The sequence below is a fragment of the Aptenodytes forsteri genome, unplaced genomic scaffold (assembly GCF_000699145.1).
Source record: "Aptenodytes forsteri isolate BGI_AS27 unplaced genomic scaffold, ASM69914v1 Scaffold231, whole genome shotgun sequence".
Taxonomy (NCBI): domain Eukaryota; kingdom Metazoa; phylum Chordata; class Aves; order Sphenisciformes; family Spheniscidae; genus Aptenodytes; species Aptenodytes forsteri.
The window spans coordinates 4,959,335-4,964,533 of NW_008796046.1; positions in this window are offsets into that span (position 1 = coordinate 4,959,335).

Here is a 5,199-nt window from a genome sequence, read left to right on the forward strand (position 1 = left end):
ACCCTCTCGGTAAAGAAATGCTTCCTAACGTCCAGTCTAAACCTCCCCTGGTGCAGCTTTGAACCATTCCCACAGATCCTATCACTGGATACCAAGGAGAAGAGCTCAGCATCTCCCTCTCCACTCCCCCTCCTCAGGAAGCTGTAGAGAACAGGTCAGATAACTAAATAGGTAACTACCAAATTAGATAACTAAATAAAGCCCCAAGCTTCTAAATGTAACTTGCTTAACTCATGCATTTGCTTTTAGTGCTTCCTACAGGTATAACCTAATGTGTATGGCTCACCTCCAGAGCAATGCAAAACCATGCTCATAAAGACAACTTCCTGAATAATTACAACAAGCAAAGATACTGAATATCTTAATTCTTATGGACATATACAACTAGGTTATCCTTTTTTTCTTGGTCCTGGTATAAGCACAGGGACACACAAAGGTTTAAGAAATCTAGTCCTCCTTTCCCTTTTCTCTACTAGTCCACTGCCTGTTTGCAGGAAAAGAATTTAAAAAAAATAATATTTCAGTGTAAAAAGTATGTGATTAGTAAAAATAATGAGAAAGAGAAGGAAGACTCTGAAATCAAACCTTATGTTTTGTATTTGACTTTAAACTAAAGGGGGGTAGATTTAGACTAGATATAAGGAAGACATTTTGTACGTTGAGTGTGGTGAAACCTTGGCACAGGTTGCCCAGAGAGGTGGTGGATGCCCCATCCCTGGAAACATTCAAGGTCAGGTTGGAGGGGGCTCTGAGCAACCTGATCTAGTTGAAGATGTCCCTGCTCATGGCAGGGGGGTTGGACTAGATGGCCTTTAGAGGTCCCTTCCAACCCAAACTATGTTATGATTCTATGATTCTATGATTTCCTTTCAAGCAGTGTGAGTTTTATGAACTTTACAGTACATGCAGATGGGGTCATTTGTAGTAAGCTGTTCTGCCATTCAGCCTCCCTGGGTGCATCGCCACTTCTCTTCCCAAACTGTGCGTGTCTATGCATGTAGAATTTATATAGAATAGGTGGCACCAGTATTCTTTCTGCATGAATTACAGTGGGGTTGTTCTGCTCCCAAAAAGTGATTGTTCTAGACAGTGTACAATGTCATGATGGATTCATCTGAAGATAGGCAGGTAATAGAAAGATTTGAAGAAAGAAAGATTTGTTGGCAGCATATTTAGGAGTCAGGCACAAAGCCATGAGGAGGGTAAGTGATTTGGCCAAGTTTACCCAGGGAACCTAGGGTAGAGCTGGGAGCTGAATCCCAGAGCTGAGACCTGTATCTAGATCCTGAGCTTGGGAAATGCTTTCATCCTAAAGTCCATCTCTATTTCTTTCATGTCTGTCTAAACTTCTGTACCATTGGTTAGTTTATGTGAAAATAGCTAATCAAGTTTTGAAAGGTGTCTTGGCCTACTGAGCTGGCACCACTGCAGTAATTAGGTTGATGTTAGAGGCCTGCAGTTTGACTTTCAGAATGTCGTTATGTTAGGGATGTAACTATTATTAGATAAAGCACAATTACACAGCCATTATTAAAAAACAAACAAACAATCAAACAAAAAAAACTTAGGAAAAAAAAAGGAAAAAAACTAAAAAAAGCCCAAACCCAAACACATAACTGGTAGAAATAGGAGAATTAAAATGGTACAAGAATACTTGCCCAGTAACTCATTACACTAATCAATGAGTGACACCTCGGGGCCATCCACCAACCAGTAAAAATCAAACAATCCGGAAGATGCTCTCCAACTCATACACCTCATCCACCTTTGCCCAAGGCAGTGGTGGCATGACCCTACCTTTGGGGACACCTGACCATGGAGAATGTCCAGGGACTTCTGGGACCAAGTTTGCATGGTCAGAGCTGACAAGCTCAGCACCCTGCTCCTCCTGACCTCCAACAACCACCACTCCAGCAAACCAGGAAAAGGGAATTAGAGGTAACCACGTTTCTGCAACTGTGCATTGTTCTGCACATTAATAATCGCTCTGTCACAGAGGCAATAAATACTCAAAAACTCCTTCACATGGATCCTGTTATTGCGCAGTAATTAATGCATGTGCTTAGTCTGTCCTGACCTAACCCCATGACAAAAGGATGTGAGTGATCAAAATTTGGACTGGCTTTCAGCATTTCTCACCAAAGATATGCACAAATGTTCAATTAAATACTGAAATTAAATTAAGGAATTAGAACATATCACCTGAGGAACACAGCATCAGTCATAAATGGAGATTTCATTCTGAAACAACCCTATGTCTGATTATTGAAAACCATAAGAAAGGGAGGAAAAACAAGATTTTAGAAAACAAAACTATTGCCCCATAAAAACTGTGAGGCATTAATACCATTTTTGGACAAAAAAAGATCAGTTGGTGTGCTTTGTCAGATGTTTTAAATTACATCCATTTTTCTTGAACTGATCTAATTGGACTTAACCAGATATCCATGCCTAGCAATTAAATCTATAATCGCTCTATGTTGTATAGAACCTTCTCTCTAGCACTCACAAATCTCAAGTATTTTTACCAATATTTTGTCCAATATTGCTGAATATTTTATGTAACAGCATTTGGCAATCTAGAGAAAGTTTGGTGGTTTTTTATTAGTAGATCTAGCCTTTACTCTCATGGATGAAACACTGCATAAGAGAGAGGAGCAAGAGGCTCTCTCTGCAGTGAGGCCTCAGTTTGAATAAACCTGGATAATGAATCAACCTTTTTCCCTTCAGGAGGTTCTTCTTTGCAAGTTGCCTGTCCAAAAATGGTACCTTCTGATTCATCAGGAAGACGTTCTTTATATTCACATGAAGGGCTCAGAGCACATAAATCATCCAAGACTGAAAATGTCACCTAACTTTGGCTACTTAAGAGTTCAACACTAAGTCTAAGACAATGAGCTAAGCTCTTCTAAAAGTTAGTAGCAAGGCCAAGGCACTTCTGAAGGATGCTTCACACCTTGCTAAAATAGGTATGCAGCTCTGGAAGTACTTTCATTGATAAGGACTAGTCTATGGACCTATCTAGGTAGTAAACCTATAGCTGAAGTCAGGTGTAACAATTCTACACTTAAAACAATTTAAAAATCCTACCTGCAGACCTCTACTGCTGGGAATTATTAATGGCATAAAAACATAATTCTCAGGATCTCTGGTGGTGTCTGAAGAGCTGTCATTTGGAAAACTAACAAGCATCTTTTACTTGAAAACTGAATGTGTTTGATATGTAAATTATTGACAACAGACTTTCTCATTGCCATTTTTACAGAGTAACATTTTCAAAGCAGACCGCGCTTTAGTATTAGCTTTTCCAAGTAAATAGATTACAGGCTGAAATTAAAGACGTAGCAGATACATTTGTACACAAAAAAGCCTGATAAGCCTGAAGATATAGGGTTTGGGGCCTGCAGATATTTTGATAAGCACATCTTCGCCTTCACAAAATAGTATCAACTTGCTTTTCTAGTTAACTCTTTCAAATATTGCCTCTCCTGTTTAGAAATAATACTATGTCAGTACCACAGTAGCCTTATTGAGAGAGGTGCAAATAAAAAATTCTTATTATGAGGGAATCAGCCCAAATGATGCTGAGTTCTGAATCATCAGTCAACTGCTTCAGCAGCCTGCAAAAACTGAAGGCACTTCCTAGTGGTTAAATTCTTTTTACAAAGCAAAGAAGCAAAAACTTCACTGCTGTCATGAATACAACTGCTTCAATGTGAACATCTGCCATTTGCACAACTGTTTCTGAAGGCCACCATTAGCTTAAGGCTTCTTAGAAAGGTAAAGGCACTTTTGCTGCCCTAAGAACAAGGGCCTGAGGTAATGCTGCCTTTGTCAGCAGAACTGGGTAAGAAAGGACAAAGTTGGGGTAGAAAGACATGGGAAAAGCCAGTCCAGGAAAATCTTGCTTGGACCACCTCTCCACTGACAGGGTGATCAGGAAGACAGTGGAGGGAAAGGTGAGGGACACAACAGCTGAGAGAAGATGTAGTCAGATTTCCTTGTTTCTAAGGTTTGGACATCTTTGAACTAGCCTCTGATACTGAATCTTCTCAAAAGTAGGAGAAAGTGGATACCTTCTGGAAGGTTTCTATCTGGGCATGGAGAATGTGCTGTCAGACTCTCTGGAATCCTGTCTCTCCTAGTGACTCCACAACTTTTAACATTAAATTAGCATGGATTGAGACCACGTTAAAAACTGTGTAGATAAACAGAATACTGTCCAAAAGCTAATTCCATGAAAATATGAGACCACATTAAAAACTGTGTAGATAGCAAACAGAATACTGTCCAAAAGCTAATTCCATGAAAATACCTATATTTGAGTGGATCACTAAATGTATCAGTCTGCTGGGCTTGTGTGCTAAGTAAATTAAGATCCTTTTTAAATATATAGCCCTTTAAATATACAGCTATAAGAGGTAGCTGTGGTTTGGTAATCTTTTTATAAGAATAATGTCTTGGGATTTATAACAAAATTTAGCTCAGTTGTTGATATTTGTAGGCATGATTAAAAGTTTGAGATTACAAACATCTTTACAAATTTAATAGAGGTCACTCCCAGGCTTAACACAATTGCAAGTCTTAACCCCAAAACACCTACTGAAATCCCTGCCATAGGTTAGTACAAAATCAGTGTAACTAAAAGTAACTAAGAAGAATTTTAGCATAAAGTCTGCACAAGCATTAAAATTGATGCTAGAGCTTCAACATTAATTATATTGGCAGAAATGAAAATCTATAGGTCACAAGTGATGAAAATAACTGAAGGAGTTTATATAATTTTGCTGGCTGCATACATATTTTAAAAGTGCTCTGTATATAAAGCTGGATGATACATGGCACTAAATCTAACAGCATCATCTCATTTTTCATAACCAATTTGGAGTTAATGTGATAAGTAATATGTACATATTCAAATCAGAGCTCTTATAAATGAAAAAATACACAATAATCTTTACTTAAGTTAAAAAAAAAAAACCTCATGCTGTTTTCGTACACATAGCATTTTGCTGCAAGTAAAATTAGACAAATAAGATGTTTCCACTAGCACTGCATTTCACAGATAATTTGTTTTCCAAGCGTTAGTGCCAAGCCCCAGCAAGATCTCTTAGATGGTATGTTATCCATTGTCATTTCTATTCAGTTTTTTTCCTCTCACTGCAATATCTTAATCATGAAGAATGCTTCCCCCCCCCC